Source organism: Nycticebus coucang, chromosome 11, assembly GCF_027406575.1.
Source record: "Nycticebus coucang isolate mNycCou1 chromosome 11, mNycCou1.pri, whole genome shotgun sequence".
NCBI classification, from domain to species: domain Eukaryota; kingdom Metazoa; phylum Chordata; class Mammalia; order Primates; family Lorisidae; genus Nycticebus; species Nycticebus coucang.
Genome location: NC_069790.1, coordinates 82,873,265 through 82,890,951, shown reverse-complemented (window position 1 = coordinate 82,890,951; position 17,687 = coordinate 82,873,265). Strand labels below are relative to the sequence as shown.

At 37.0% G+C, this 17,687-nt stretch overlaps 2 protein-coding genes across 5 annotated transcripts in view; one reads left to right on the top strand and one right to left on the bottom strand.

Moving 5' to 3' along the window:
• The window catches only part of LRRN3 (leucine rich repeat neuronal 3), a 33,196-nt gene extending 29,483 nt beyond the window's left edge, over positions 1 to 3,713 (bottom strand). Inside the window, exon 1 of the mRNA XM_053609134.1 lies at positions 3,222 to 3,713. The gene's annotated coding sequence lies outside the window, so the exon portion shown is untranslated. The remainder of the gene's footprint in view (positions 1 to 3,221) is intronic.
• IMMP2L (inner mitochondrial membrane peptidase subunit 2) overlaps positions 1 to 17,687 on the top strand; it is a 980,841-nt gene that overhangs the window by 525,518 nt on the left and 437,636 nt on the right. The window lies entirely within an intron of this gene.

Here is a 17,687-nt window from a genome sequence, read left to right as displayed (position 1 = left end):
TGACTTCCTAGATGTCTAACTAGACATCACTTTGTCAGAAGGGGATGGGAGGAAGTCACTGAGCTCTATGCAGGACCCATGTTCGGTTGTTCCACAGTGAAGCTTTCTTAAGGACTGGTTGGACAGCCACTACCCGAGAGCTTTATCTTTGATGGCACTGACAAGAGGTGCTGATGTTTGGCCTAGTGTTTACCTGCCTCCTTTAGTTTAAAGTAGCAAAGAGTGATACACAAATAGTTAAACCCTCAGAACCAAGTCTACATGGAACGTTGAAATGGGCTACAGACATGGTCAGTGTTTTTCTAGACTGGCTAGAGCCACTTTATTTTGAATTATTCATTAGGATCATCCTAACTGAGACTAAAGTAGGGAGTTAATTTTTAGCTTCTTTTTAATGATCCTCTTCAGATTCACCAATAGATACCTAACCTATGACTATCTTTGGTGGCTGCTAATTAAGCAATAACATTTAATTTACGTAATTTTTTTCTAAACTCAGGTTACAAACCTTTCTGATTAACTTAATTAGTTTGCAAAAAATATAATACCATGGTACATAGCAATTTTACATCAGAAAAAAATTCAGAGTAGTGGGGGAGGTGACATATCGAACTCATTTTGTAGCAAAAGAACTAAGTGTAGAAAAAGAACAAAGAAGCAGTGAAATACAGTCAGTGTCTTATAACTTGATCACCTTTTCCATAGGACCCTAAATTACTAGAAAGCTTGTAGCACCTTTATTAAACCATTAACAACACAACCACCACCTTGGAATAAAAGAATCCCACCTAGTCATGAGCACTCTAACTCAGCATGCTGCCTGAGACAAGGGAGGCCCTGAAAAGATGGTCCCTTGAAGCTTATCTTGCCAGGACACTGTTATTTCTGGTATAGCACATGACTAGGGGAGGGTACAGTTAAGTCTTCCAGGCACGCACATTAGGTCTACACTCTGGCGTTGGTAGAGGCTGATAACATCACCAAACTCACTGGCACACCCAGGTCACCCACACACTGGGGACCCGAAGTGACTGTATTTCTCAGACTCCAGTGGGCACATCACTGATCTCCGTAATCCACAAAATATGTATGTGAGCTTTACTAAGGTTAAAGAGCGAATCCACTGTTCTTAGGCATCATCAATTGTAATTTTAAAATAGGCTGGGTAAGATTTAAGAGTGTGTGTGTTTGGTATGAAAAGTTTCCCGAGAAAACATCTAAGAAAAACCAAAATCAATACTGCAATGCTACATTATATAGGAGTTTGAAATCGGGAGGTAGAATATCTACTTCAAGCTTTTCCTCTTGTTTAGAAACTTAGGAGGCATCTCAAACTATAAGATCTGGTCTATTTCAAAAGCAGCACTTCTAATGAATAGCAGAAAGGCAAAATAAAACACCTTTTCCTCTTTGTAATAAATCATTTTGGTTTTTTATAGATTGTATGTGCTGTTTGAGGCAGAGCGAGCAAGGCTGCCAATATTGCAAGCTGATGCCTCAGCACCTTTCATTTTTCACTCTGAGCAGGAACCCTCTTCTTAAACTTGTTCATTTTACAGAGGGAAAATCGAAGCCAATGGCATATTGTCAGAGCAGCTTTATTGTCGTCATTTACAGAGGTCACTGGAATTAATTGACTTCTTGTGTTACATATTGTAAACTGACTCATTTTTTGACATGTTTGTGGGAAAGTGGCAGGATCTAAGTGGCTGGTTATTGTCTTTGGCTTATAAACTGGGAGACCGACAATAACTCTAAAATCACAGTTGAGGAAAAACAACCCACACAATTTCAAAGAGGCAGACTTCCATTAACTGTTTGGTTAGTTGAATGAGGGACAAGGGAGAAGGGAGCTCCAGAAGATGAAATACAAATACTAGGTTAGTTTTAATGTCTGTCCAGGATCCATTAAACGGTGCAGTGAATGTTTCCATGTACATCGTCAATTGGTGGTGTCTGTTGGAAAGCATATCCTAAGTAGCTGGCTGCTTTTTACAAGATTGGAAGTAAAAATTAACCCACACCGTATTGCATGAATCATCACTACATGGATGCTTACAGAGTTTACTGAAAGTAATTCTGTCTCAAATGCATTGCTTCTGAAAGTAAAGATAAGATAACACAGGATATGCATTATTATAGTACAAGGACACACTATTTTCTAGGTAGATATTTTAAATCTTTACTTCTCTTTTTATTTTTCACATTATCCCCCTTTCACTAAATTAGGAAGGTTCTACTCATATCCATAGCCTGCTTTCACTGAAATTAGAGGCATGGAAACAAGGACATATTGTTAAAAATGAATAAATTAGAGCTGAATTAAGCCATCGAGCTCAATAACAGCAAAGGGAATATAGCAGTTGGTTTTAACAAACAATCTTCTTAAATAGGAAATGTACTTTGAAGCCATCCTGCTGTGATCCTGTTAATTACCAAAGAAGATTAGAACTCTTCTGGTTCATGGGATCCTTTTACCTAGCGTGTGGCAGTTCCAGCTGCAACAGCAATCAGACACTCGCACTGTCCCTTCAGACGAGCGAGGGGATGTAATTAAAGGGAAGTCATTTACCCCAGTCCGTAAGATGTAGCCTGGCAGAAATTCAATAACTATATGTGATATGCTCATTCCGCTACTCTGCCTGGTGGTTTTGGCTCTTGATATACAACAGCATTTGCCTTAATTTCCATCCACTGAGTGAGAGCAAACAAAATGCCCCATTTGGGGGGGTTGGTCTCAAAACACAGAATAATGTGCCATCTTCTTTTCATTACCATAAGGTGAATAAAAAGGAAAATCGACCCCCCCAGCCACATCTCTTTCTCTTCTTCTTTCCTCTGGCTGTCTCCTTCCCTCTCTCTCCCCTCCCCCTCCTTCCCTCTCCCTCTCCTTCCCTCTTCTCCCCCACTGTTCCCTTCTCTTCTCTCTCCCTCCTCTTTCTCCTCCCCCAGCACTGCTTTCTCTCTCCCACTCACATCCTCTGATGGGCATTCAAGCTAGTAAAATGCATGTTGGAGAATCTCACAAACACAGCTAGGCACACACCGAGCCAGCAAGGTTTTGCATGTAAATTTCTTCTCAAAAGTAAAATGTAAAGAAAAACACTCTTAGAATTCAGACAAGAACAAAATATCAAGAGAGAATTTAGGTACAAATACATGAGCATCGACAGAACAAGAAATAGAGCACATTTTAAAGGATCTATGTATTTTAAACTTACCTTGAAAAGCAGTTTCCGTGCTAGACCACCTCCCGTGTCCCTGCCTGCCGGATTGGATTCCTCAGTTCCTTGGTTGAGATAATCACATGGTTATGTTCTTGCCCGGGTGTAAATAGGTGCGTGCCTGTGCGGGTGTGTGTGTGTGTGTAATAAAGTATCCACAGATATGTACTACAGATATAAACACACACAAGCAATCTTATCTCTGTATTTTAAAATATAAAGGCAGGCAGGAAGCCGCAGCTAGGATTCCTCCTTTTTCCTGGAACTCTTTCTCTCAGTGGGCAGGCTGATGCTCTCAATTCAGTGAAGAGAGATTCCGGGAGCTGGCTTTATTTCTCCTTGTTTCCATGGTGGTTAGTGGTGCATCCTTCACCCGATCAGTTGTCACACTGACATGGTGCTGCCTGCTCAGCGGTCATTAATAACTGAGCACCCTCCACTCCCCAGAGAGGAGCCAATCGCTTCAGACTGCCAAGATGTAGCCCTCGCAGCTTGCTCCAGCCTGGTTGGCTGAAACGACCTGTCTGTTCTGTGACACTGCTGCTTAGGATACAAATAAATGAAATAGGCTTGCATATTTTCTTAGGGATCATTTTCCTTCTTCCCTCCCCCCACCTTTTTTTTTCTTCAGGGGAATGTTGGGAATTTTTGATAAGTTTTCCCACTTTAAGGTTATCAGTCATGCAGAGAAACTATGTTTTCCCTCTGAAAATAGGCAGGGCTCACTGCTATTAAGGATTTCCCAAATATTAAAAACACCTGGTAGACTCAAGTTTCCGACTCCTTCTCTGTGAAGTTCGGCAATGGCTGTATCATTTAAAGAAGAGCAGCTTGAAACTGAAGTGGCATTTGGCTTGCTATAGGTCCTACTTAATCTACATATGTGCTTGCTGTTAAGCAACACTTTTTTTTTCCTTAAAGCAGTGACATTACTTAACTGGATTGACCAGGTTTTTAAAATTAGGCATATTTTTGCCTAATTCATAACATTGGCGTTTGAGGGAATAGTTTTTTAAACTATGTATTTCAGTAATATTTTCTCACTTCCTGTGTGATGCAATAAATCTGCCAGCCACATATGAATGGGGACATGGCTAGGGGTGTTGTGTGTGTCTCTCCCTGTGTGTTAAGAAAGTATGTTTTCCTACTCTGGTGAAATATTTCAACTACAGCAAATTAAAGCCTCAAAAATGTGACTTCTTGTTCTTAGGCCTGTTAATTCTGAATGGATATGTCCCAAGAAATTTATATAAGCCATATATGTGGAGCATTGTTTGAATTGTCAGAAACGTGGAAAACACATAAAAGCATAGCAGTTTGTATTTTAAAAAAATAATGGAAAAATAGACAGCATTTTAAAAAATGAATGTTTTTATAACCTTAATTAGCATACTAGAGAAACATCTTGTTGAGAAGAAGGGAACATGAGGATTTATTTATCAACAGGTCAAAAGCAGGCTGGATTCATGACTCTAGCCCTAGTTTTGAGAGACTACCCTCTAGTGGAGCAAAAAGAAATGACATTTGTTAGATTTACTAGGAGAAAAAAAGGCTTCACATCTAATAGTTCTTTAAGTGTTTATTGAAATTGCATAGAAATAGTTTGCAGTTATTATAATCATAATAGCAGGAAATTTTTAAAATGATAGGTTTGTCTTTCCAAAAATTCTCACTCAGTAGTTTTCTATAAAAAGTTTCCAAATGCTTTATTTTTTGCCATATACTTTTATTCAAATGGTTCCTAATCTTTTGAATAAAAATCAGTTCAAGTCAAAACTAGCTTCTTACTTAACCTAATAACACTTATTTTGGAGTAATTGTAAAGGTTTATTTTTTACTAGATACGCAGGAGTGTCCAACCCTTTTTCTCCTCCGCAATACATTGGAAGATAAGAGTTGTCTTGGGCCACACATTAAATACATGAACACTAATGAAAGCTGTTGAGCAAAAGAAAAAAAGGTCCATGCATAATTTTTGCAATATCTGACACTGCAGATAAGCAAAACAGTTCTCAAATAATTGGCATGCAGCCCATGGGCCACAGGTTGGATACTCCTGCTAGGGTTCACTCAGCGCGTAGTCGATTCTGTAGATACTAGGGATTATGGTTGAATGTTGGTGTATTGAGTTGAAGGGTGTCTAATAAAATTTAATGTACTTATATAATAATAGTAATTATCATTCTGCTTGTCCCTTTATTTTATTCTCTCCAACTCTTAATTTCTTTCATATTCTGAATCATTGTAACACTTGCAGGATTTATTTTCACATGTCAAGTAATTAAAATTGTGATATTATTTTAAAAAGGAAGTTTTAGTATTATACCATGGATGCTGAAATGATTCATTCCATTTGACTGGCATCAACTGTGTAATTGATAAATTTAGTAATTAAATGAATTATAAATTCACCAACAGTGAAAGTGGGTTGTGATAGTCAAACAGATTCGTGATTAAACTATTTTCTTCGTTTTTAAATGAAACTAATGATCATACAAATATGAATTTTAAATTTCAGTCTCTTTCAGAAATCAAAGAAAAATCTTTTAAGTTTTAACTTTATTAGAATTGATAAAGATAAGTATTTTATATGCTATCTTACATCTAACAAGTTTCACAGGAAGTTGTTTTAACTAAATGATAATTTTTTGGGAAGGTAATAGATGGGATTGCTCTTCCTATAATTGTCCTTTTAATATAGGTACATGATAAATTCAAAAGATTATATACTTATTTTCATAAAATTTGATATCATGGAACATGAGAAATGAGATTTCAATGTTGGACAGAAAATAATTCTGGCTTTGGATGAAAAGGAAGAATTGGTTTTGTTTGTTTGTTTTATGGCTGGAGTTTCCATCTTTCACAATGAGGGGCTGACACTGTGTTAGGAAGCCCTTTAGTGACTTTGTCCTTTGTGGTGTAAATCTGTTTGTCCATTAAGTCTGTTAACTTAGAAACAGGATGTAAGGTGACCTGAAGTTAAGATCCCATAATACGTACATAATGGAAAAAATAACATTTGTTAAGCAGTCATTTACTGGAAATATGAAAGGTGGCTCTCCTAAAACATACAATGAAAAATAAAACATATGAAATAATTCAGTTGTGATGGGGTAAGGATTGTAGGGCTTTTGAATTAGTTATGGGTGGTCATCAAATGAGAAGCATGGACTCTTAGAACACTGATGTTTTAGAATGTCAAGAGACTTGTGTGCACATGGCTGGTATAGGAAAGTCAGGAATAGAACTCCTGAGGTCTTCTTGTTGCGGTTTGGCCAGGGCTGGGTTTGAATTCGCCACCCTCGGTACATGGGGCCAGTGCCCTACTCACTGAGCCACAGGCACCGCCCTAGTCCTAAGGTCTTCTAAGATTTTTCCAGTACATCACTCTATCATCTACTGGGTGATTGATAGATCTCTGCTATTTCTTCTTTATCCCTTCCTCTCTTTCTCCCTCCTTCTATCCCTTCTCTTTTGTTTCTTTCTTAAGTTTCTTCCTTCAGAATCCACAAAAACATCAAAGAAGTTTCACATTGCAAATTCACTGTATTATATGAATATGTGTGTTAGCTATATTGTAAATGCAGGCAGATTTTCCCAAGTGACTGATCAGATTTAGTGAAAATATATTGAAATGAATTTAAAACATAAATTAATAATTACAATTTTTATGTTGAAAGAGTTCTGCCTTCATCATCAAAAAGAACACATTGGGTTTAACATTTTCTTATATTCATTGTGTTCATTCTTGCATTTATTTTCCATGTATTCATTGATTTAGTGGTTGTAGCTATTAACTTGTGACTGGTTCATTGCTATGTCATCAAATCCTGGGCTTTATTTGCCTGTGTGTTTGTGTTACACAAATAGTCTGGGTAGTAGATACAAATCAGATTCTGGAGATAGACTGTATTTGAATCCTCACCTGCCACTTCCTAGTGACCCAACACATCATGTTAAGTATTGTCTCTGTTAAGTGTTATCTGAGCATCTCAATTAAAGTATCATCTGTGCATCTCACAACTCATTTTTCTCTTCGAATTGTTATGTGGATTAAAATAGTTAATGCATATACAGAACTTATTAAAGTGTTTGAAATTCAGCAAGCTTGAACATGTGTTTGGCATCATCATTATTGCCGTTATAATCGTAGGCATCATTATTATCATGAAGATTGTCCCCCCTCCCCTTCCTTCTCGACTTTTCCTTCATTTTGTTCTAGTTTGACCTTTGGTTTGGAATGCCCTTTCTACCTTCTACTCCAAGCCCTTGCTTTTTACCTGTTGCTCCATTCTTACATAAATTACTTGGTTTCAAATGTTCCTCCCCCGTGGAATTTTTTCGGACCCTCTTACAAGATAAGAGCTGTCATTTCACCCACAATAGCATTACTTATCCTTCTTAATACTTACTGCATTTTTTTTGCTATTATGATTGTTCCTACAATTTTACCTGTTACCCCTTTTTGCTTGTAAGATTCTCCTGCCAAGGGAGGGGGGAGTATGTCTCATTATGTGTTTAAGCTTACACATTGCATGCAAATTGGAGAAAATAACATTTGTATGTTTTAAAAGTTGTTTAATCTTCACATCTTTATAAGTTAGATATTTTTATCTCCATTTGACAGTATAGAAACATTGGCTGAAAGGAGTTAGGTTACTTGCCCAATGTCCCCAAACTATTAAATAATGAGGTTAAAATTTGAACTCAGTTCTGTCTGCTTACAGAGCCAAGGCTCTTCCCACTAAATAAAGCATTCGATACTCATTTGTAAAATAAATGAATATTTGATGGATGGCTGAGCCAACCAATTCAATGTAGTCAGTGACAAGGGATGCCAAAAATAAAATACTATTTTTAAAATGGAATGAATTTTATGCACTAGACAGAGGATGCTTTTATATAGTTATGGTTGTTCAGTGTTGATGACAGAATTTTTATTGCTGTCACGATTTGAGAAATAGAGCTCTGAAGAAATGCAGTGCCTGTTGGGAAAGATGAGTTGATACGCTCAGAAAGCTAAAATGAGGCACTGAGGATGAGGAGCCGACATGATGTTAGGAAGGTCTCCAGTGACTTTGTCCTCTGTGCTGTAAATCTGTTTGCAGATTAGCTCTCAGTTAATTTAGTAGCCTTCATTGTTGGTTATAATGTTGAAATTAAGCAAGTTTAGTCCAAATTTTCATTTTCTTTTTCAAGAGTTTGGAATGTAGGATTAAGGGGGGAAAAAGAGAGTCTTACTTAACTTCAGGTCTTATTTTTATTGAAGGCTATGACTCATTTAAAGAACAAAAGTAATTTCATTCCAGGAAATTCACAACCAAGAACAAAATGGCAGAAATCAAAGAGAGATTTGTTTTTCTATCTTGTCTGCAGACTGCTTTTCTTTCCCTTTGTTTCTGTCATTCTTTTGCTTTAGGTCCAAAAAGTCTCTCATGTTGGCTTTTCTCTGTGCTACTCCCCATTCTTTTCTCTCAGAGGATTAACTTTTACCACTTCTCTAGTGGTGGGAAAAAACATGGCTGCTGTTAATTTTCATGTACGGAACAGAAATTGTATATATAATTTGATAAAAATCTGTAAAGGTGATAGATAAATTCACACCAATTGAGTGTTTTGCACACTTACCTGGGTAAAGGGAATGCTTACCACTTTGACTCAATCTGCACAAAAATAAAGTATGTGAACAAAACACATATACCCCCTAATATTCTGAAATAAAAAGTATTTTGTTTTTTTTGAATTCTGTGAGTAGAAAAATAGATAGCCAGATAGAAATGTGCTCAGTTTGTAAGTCACACAGAAATGACTGAAAAGAAATATACAAAAACCCCAAATACACCAAACTATTATTGTCAATAGTTATATTTGATGGGGACAATAGGTACTTTCCATTTTTCATACACACATACTTCTCAATCTTTCTGCAGTTGATACATAGTGAGTTTATAATAAAAATAATAGTTATTATTTAAAAATAAGGTATAAATTGCTTCTGGGTAGTATTTTGTTTCTATAATTGGAGCTATCTTGTTTACTAAAGTATTTAACCTTCTTAACTTTGTAGTCAGTTTCATCCACAGTCTAACAATTAAGATAACAATAATAACAGTAACATCAGTAATAGTAGACATTTTTGAGGGCTTGACTTATACCAAGCAGTCTGTAATACTAGGTTACTATTAGCCTCATTTTATGCATGAGAACACTGAGAAAGTTTGGCTGAGCGTACACAAAGTCACATAGTTACTTATTCACAGGGTTGGCAATCAAAGCAAGTGCCAAGGTTGACACCTGTAACCACTATGCTGCACAGAGATGTCCCTTCCCCATGTCATTGCAGTCAATTTGTTTCTCTCCCCAGACACATCAAATGCCTCATCATTTCCTAAACATATCCTGCATTTTGCACTCTCAGATGCTTATTTCTTCTCTAAGCATACCAATTCTATAAAGCTTCTACTCAAAAATTTCATCCCTTAAGAAGGCTCCCCCATCTCAATGAAAATAAGTATTTTCCTTATTTTATCATATTTTAAATTTACTTTTTATTATTGTATTTATCTTATTCCAACATATGTTTTGCCTCGATTGTAAGCAACTAGAAGGTAGAAAATACATCCTATTTGCTTTGTATTTCTAACAGTTCGTTTTAGATACTGGAGAGGTCATTGAGTGACTGCTGAAGAAGCAAGTTACTACCCAATTCTTGGTGTTCATTTTGTTCCAAACATTTGACTAAATCACAATCATTTACTTAAAAGAAAATCTAAATCGGGTGGTGCCTGTGGCTCAAAGGGGAAGGGCGCTGGCCCCATATGCCGGAGGTGGCGGGTTGAAACACAGCCTTGGCCAAAAACTGCAAAAAAAGAAGAAGAAAGAAAGAAAGAAAAGAAAACCTTAATCAAAACGATACCATCAAAGAGATAGATTTTGTCAGATTGGTGTCTCCAGTTACGTGTGAGATTATTCATAACAGAGCTCTTAGTTTTGGGAGAATAGAGTGTATCTCTTCACTTGATTTTCTTCTTTGCTGGTCTTCTTTGCTATTTTTCACTTTTTGATTAGTACTTATTAAATGCACTTGTGTTCATATAACCTACTAAGATTCATATAAGTTCTAAGCAAAAATTGTAAGAACCATGTGAGTTCAGATAAGTTTTTTTTCTTTTTTTATTATTAAATCATAACATCTTACAAGGGCATATGGGAAACTTAGTAAATGTAGAATGTAAATGTCTTAACACAATAACTAAGAAAATGCCAGGAAGGCTATGTTAACCAGTGTGATGAAAATGTGTCAAACGGTCTATAAAACCAGTGTATGGTGCCCCATGATCGCATTAATTCATATAAGTTTTAAGCAAAAATTACTAAGATGCCAAGGAGATGGCCCTCTGCCCCTGTGCAGGGTTCTTGTACAGTGTTTGCAGGTATTTTCTTTGCTTTGATGCAGGTTCTTTAGTAAAGGTAGGCTAATGAAAATCATGGGTTTACATTTAAGCAAGAGATCAAGGCAGTGATTTCTGAGAAAGAAAAAGCAAACTTTTTCTCAGGAATCTAGTTAGATTGCACCATCTAGAAGTCAAAGGGTCATTTGAATTTCATGAATATTTTATGTCACTTTTACTTGACTTCTACTACATGGGAGAACAACGGTGGCTGTTATCATTTTCATTTGATTCTTTCTTCATAGATTGAGAATACAGGAGTCCCGGAGCTAAAATTCTGTCTAATCTTTTAGCTGTGGTTCATAGACTTATTCGTTTTAGCATGGAGAAGGTGTTTTCAAGAATGAAAGCCACCTACTGCAGCTATTAGGGACAGCAGAGTAGATGGGAGATTCCTGTAGCTACTGCCTACATGAACACTACTGCTGAATTTTTAGCTTTAAATCTTAAAATTATCTTCAACTCTATCTTCCCATCGTAATATATTCTACTAGGACTACATAAATCCTCCCAATTCTTTTTTTTCTTTTTCCTATTATTGAGTTGTGGGCAGATTTGCCATATTTTTAACTGTTTCCTAGACCTGTTCTTCTATTTCTTTCCTTAGCTGAAAGCCAATTTCCTTTTGGGACCTATTATTTTTATGACTCTCTGTGCTTGGAGACCACTCATTTTCTTACCTGTTAGGGCTGGATGTGTTGGGCCTGTGTACAGCATGTTGATGGGCAATCGTGTTCTTGCACTTCCTCTGACTGACTAATACCAATTTTATTCCATTAATTATTTTACTTTTCCATATGGCACATAATACTTGTTCCTTTCCATTTTGATATTACCTACCTATTTATCAGTAGATTCCAGACTTCGTATCTGGTGAACAATATTTTTTCTCACCTAAATTTCTGCTAACGTCTTGGTAGATTTCAAATTTTAAGTATAAAACCAGCCACAAATTACTAAAACTCCTACAGTGAAAATTACTTTCTCTCTCACTTCATTTTAGAGACCTACTTGCAGGGATCCTCCTTTAATCTTGTGGGTGACTGGAATTGTTCTACCCCAGTAGTTTGAACTTCGGTGTTCTGCTTTTGACCATAAGCCTCTGTCCATCTGGCTGTTTTTTTTTTTTCTTTTTTTTTTTTTTATTGTTGGGGATTCATTGAGGGTACAATAAGCCAGGTTACACTGATTGCAATTGTTAGGTAAAGTCCCTCTTGCAATCATGTCTTGCCCCCATAAAGTGTGACACACACCAAGGCCCCACCCACCTCCCTCCTTCCCTCTTTCTGTTTCCCCCCCCATAACCATAATTGTCATTAATTGTCCTCATATCAAAATTGAGTACATAGGATTCATGCTTCTCCATTCTTGTGATGCTTTACTAAGAATAATATCTTCCACGTCCATCCAGGTTAATACGAAGGATGTAACTGAAAGCTTTTCCTCTTAGAACTGGAACCAGACAAGGTTGTCCTCTGTCACCATCTGGCTGTTTTACAGCTGTGCTCTCCTTATAACTGATTTCTGACATCACAAATCCTTCAAATCTTCTGAGGCCAGTTCTCTCCTGGTTGTCTACCTCTGTCTCCCTATACTACCTGCCAAAGTTGACCATTTAAACTACTTACGAGTCACCTTAATTCTCATGAAGAATAAAGGTAGGTTGTAGTCACCCAACCTACCTGTTCAATCACAACTGGGGGACAATGCTGTGATCTTGATTCTCTGCTGAAGAACCAAGGCAGAGTGTTCCAGGAAGAAATCACCCAGTGGTGCACACTGATATCCACTATAAACATAGTGTCTCAGAGTGTCCTTCAGCTTTGTATTTGCCCTAAGTCATTACTTTATTCATTATCTTCAAGGATGATGCCAAACTTTAGCACTCTCTTTAACATCCCTTTCCAATCATTGACTATTCTTATAAAAATGTCATTGCTTTTAACTTTATTGGACTCAGGCATTTAGATATGAATTCCCTTAATTTCACAAATTCCTGACCTATTAATCTGTCTTTATTTAAACTCATCATGGACTCCCTTTTTTAGTATCAAAATGAGATTTTTCTTATTGCTCATCTCTATATCATTCCCTTCATTCCTTCAAATTCATCAACTTTTGTGCTCTCAGACATTTGTCTCCAATTGCCTTTCTCTCCATTCCACCCTACGATTGACATATTTCCACAAAATCCATAGATATGCTTATTTATCACTCATACTAAAATGATAACAGTTGTCCTTTTATCTTTCCATCTCTATCCTGCTCACATAATTTTCTCAAAAGAGCTGCCGACATTTGCCACAACACATCATCACTTTCTACTTACTTTTTCAGTTTACCTTTACCTGGCTTCTAATCTAACCCTGCCACTGAAATTCCATTTGGTTCTTCCGCACCGAAGCCTTGAACCATTCCCATGTTTGTCTGCACGTCCCGTCTTCTGTCACTGATGGGTCCTCCACTTACTGCTCTTCCTATGCTTTCCTAGATAATATTATCTCCTTTTCTTATACACTTCCTACTTTCAAACCTATATCACTGCTTTTGCAAATAAAATTCTTCCCCTATATCTATCTATTTTTCAAACTGTCTAATAATTATCTCTACTTGCATGACCCCCAGGCACCTTATGTCCTGTATGTCTAAAACTGACCTCTTAAATGCTCCCCTGAACTAAATATTTTTTTCCTTTTTTATTCCTGCTGTAGTGCATATCACTACATAAGGAAAGTTCAGGATCTTTGGCCTGCCTTGTGCATCATATTCTGCATTTAGCCAATCACTAGATCCCGAAAGCTCACTGTAATCTTCAACTTCTGGCCTCAAGTGATCCTCCTGCCTCAACCTCTGGGACCTTAGGCATACTACACTGTACCTTGTTCATTTTTTTCTATTTTTATTGGAGACTTGGTCTTGCTTTTGCTGAGGCTGTTCTCAAACTCCTGACCTCAAGCAGTCAACATACCTTGGCCTCTCAGAGTGCTAGGATTATAGGCATGAGCCACTGCACTGGCCTAAATTCTGCTGATTTTATCCCTCCATTTTTTTTTGTTTTTGAGACAGAGTCTTATTATGTCGCCCTTGGTAGAGTGTTGTGGCATCACACTCACAGCAACTTCAAACTAACTCTTGAGCTCAAACTCTTTTGCATTAGCCTCCCAAGTAGCTGGGACTATAGGAGCCTGCCACAAGGCCAGGCTATTTTTTTTTGTTTGTTTGTTTGTTTGTTAGTTATTATTGTCATTGTTGTTTAGCAGGCCCTGGCCGGGTTAGAATTTACCAGCCCCGGTGCATGTGGCTGGTGCCCTAACCACTGAGCAGTGGGCCCTGAGGCTCCATTTTTTAATTATATTCTTCATCTACTAAGCCTCTAACCTTGGGTTGCTGCTATTACTCCTACTTTCTGCTTTCAGACTTTTCCTTTCTAGTCCATCTCCTCCTTCCCTCAAAACACAGTGAGGCAGGCCCACACTTTCCCTTAGCAGGGCTGCCTCTCATTGTTTGCTCTTTAATCCTCATTTCAATTATTTCCTCTTCTAGGAAATCTGTTTCCTGACACGAGAAGCTGGGTTTGGTGCTTTGCCTCTGAGTTCATAATGTGTAGTAACTGATCAGAATGTATTGTTGAAAAAACAGATGAATAAATTTTAAGTAGTGGTTTCATGGATAAGAAAGTAAAATTGTAAATCGCTTAATGTAGCAGCATTAAATCTTTAAATTTATAATTGTGGATACGTAGACGTGTATAAAGGAGAGTAGGGCTGAGATTTGATTCTTGTGTGAGACAATTATCCATAATTTGTGGCCAACTGGGTCAGAGATATTTGCTCTTAATTATATACAGAACTGATGTGGTGAATGTGTGCCATGAGGGAAAATCTATCACAATTTCTGGAAAAGACTCACAACTACCAATAAGGAGAAGCAATATTCTCTTTGAAAGGAAATTCAGTGTTTATTTTTGTTGTTATATTTATTATTACTTTTGTTCAGGAAAATACAAATGACTTTTGTTGAGGTATCCACAAAACACAATGGAATAGATCACAATTTGAAATATGCATTGCTATGCAAATGCAGAAATTATGTATGCTGAAATACAAATACCTAGAATAATAACAAATAGCAGTTGTTGAGTTTAACTATATGCAAGACACTGAAGCTTGGCAAGCACTGCCTATATTTTGGTATCATTCTTACCACTCAGTACTGAACTGTGAGGGAGTGAATTTCCCCTTTTCACAGAAGAGGAAACTGAGGTTGGTTGACTTTTTCATTCATTGAGCTAGTGCTGGAACAAAAGTCAGACTCTAAAAGCAACAGTCTCAAAACTGTACTTTCTTTGCTCCACTTATCATCTGAGGCCCTTATTCTCTTCTTCTTTGCAAGTTTTGTAGCCCAGCTTTTGCTCCCTGTATGTGCTTGTTTGTAACCAGATTGACCAACACATTCATAGTAGAATGCTAACATAATTTAGGTGTACCTCGCTTTTCTCACCTTAAAATTGTTGGGTATATGCTTATCCTCCTAAATGGATGATTGAAATAGTGGTAAAATATCTACAAACCATTGTTCACAAAGGCAAGAAGCATTCTATCTACTCAGATACATTTTTTAAATCATTTTTATGTTGGTTTTTATCTTGGATATTCATCTGCATTTGGTTGCTTTGAGAGTCAATATTTAAGATGAATGACAATTTTATAACTCAATTAGAAAAACTAGCTCTTTTCCTAAGTGTTGTTTTGTCCTGGAAATAAATAAAGAAATTAATATATAGATAACACATAAAACTTAACTGGTAAAGCAACTCAATTTTTGTATATATTTGTGACTATAAAAAGGCAAATTTCGCCCCCTGTCTTAACCAGAATTTCAAAGCTTATTGAAGACCCTTGCTATGCACAAAATTAGAAAATCAGAAATAATCTTCAGCCGTAGAGCAAGAATACAATAAGGGAAGGCTCTTAAGGTAAGGAAATGTTGTAAAATAAAATCAAACAAAAGAACAACATGTGTCTCCTTTGTGAAATCACTTATCATTCTTTTCATTCCACAGACATGATGCAGAAAATGAGCAAATTAACCCTCACCATTAAGAGTACTTCTTACCTCCTTAACCTTTTATAAAGGGTACATTTTATCAGAAATGCAATGAACATACAGTGCTTTGACCAGTTCAGACTTTGGGGTGTTCTTCAGCTGTATAATACTCTCTGAGAGCCTACGTGTGAACCGTAAGCCGGAGAGAAGCCTTGCTGGCTGGAGGGCTGAGCTGAAGGCTTTTACATAGTTCCCATTACTAAGGAAACCACTCATTTTGTCTGAACACGCTCTGAATAGATGTCTCATTTGAAGTCTAGTGCTCAAACCATGAGGATTGCATTATGGAGCCGAGAAAGAAATGAGGGGAACAACAACAACAACAAAATGCTTGAAAATGCCACCAAGCATTCACAAAGCATCGTACTATAACAACATTCCAGGAGACAGAAGGTGCATTTATTTTTGCTGCATTCCAAGTTATTTCAGTGTTATAAAAGCAAATTCCTTTGCCTGCCCACATAATCAAAATAAGAAAAGCAGATGTTCTTCTGACCTAATCGTAATTCCTGCTCTTGTGAGGGTCTCAGTAAGAAGTGCAACATTCAGCACAGGAAGGACAAAATATGGATTCTCCTATTAATTTAGATTTACTCCGTTGTGTTTTATAACTAAATGGGGTCGTGCTTTCTCTTTGCCAATAAACAAACACATGTTCAGAGTCAGACCTCAGGATTTGCAACCACCAAATTATCACTGTTAAATGCAGAATGGCTACTGCAAACTGGGGCTTGGTGCTTTTTAATGAACATTCAGTTCAAATTCCAATGAGAAAGCACTGCTTCTAGGAGGCTCCTGCTCTACATTCCAGCTCTTACCAATCCACAGCAAAGTAGCTGCTACTTTACAAAGGCAGGTAATCTTCTCTCTCCCTCACCCTGAAAAGTAGTGTTTGTGGGATTTTGATTACAGCATACTCTTTATTATCTGCCTCCACATTTATTATTTGTTTGTTTATTTTTAAACTGACATTTTCTTAAAGGTATATAAAGTGCTATAAGACACCCAATTAGAATCTGCCTCTAAACTCACATAGACAGCCACGGCAGGGAGGTGTCATTACTTGTTTTGAACTACTTTAATCCTCTCAACAAATGAAAGATGTATCAATACATTAATGAATCCCCAAATGCAGAAAGTAATAAGTATATCTAGGTTATGTGTTGTTTTACTATTTTGCTGACAATTCATAACAGTTAGGTGACGTCTCTGCACAAGAATCCATGATTGAAAGAGATCTTTGGACTCCTAGCTCAGACCTTTTGTCCTGCACTAAGGAAGGACAGTTTCTATGTGCAGAGTCGGCTGGCTCCAGTATCTCCATGGAGCACCGCCATTACAAAGAGGTGCTAGCATGTCTAAAACCTAGAAACAGGTGTAATAAATAAATGAAAGTTTACTTCCTGCACTGATCTTTAAAGATTAGTAGGATGAAATTAATACATGTGAAAAGCCCACAGTGCATTGTTGGAAGAAAGTCTTGTGTGTTTTTAAATACCTTTTCTTTTTTTTTAGTCCCCTTAAGTATATTAGTAATCATGCATTTTTAGTAAACATATATTTCAAGTAGTTGTCTTTCAGATTTCCTGCCTGACTAAATTTAAGAAATGCCAAATTCAGTAGAATTGAGTATGAATAAACTAAGTCGTTTTGTGGTATTTAAAGTGGTATCCTAATACCATTAAAAGGCCCCAGATTTGAAAGCATGGCAGAAGAAAGTTTTTTCTTATGGAAGCACACAAATACTTACCCTATCAATAGTATCTTCACTATTTCTGATTATGGGTTGTTAATTTATTTTGAAATGAACAGCCAGACAGCCAGAAGCTGCCAGCTGTTTCTGATCTGATGTGCCTATAGAGTATTTACTTAGAGTGTATGCTTAGCAGTTTAGCTATCGTGG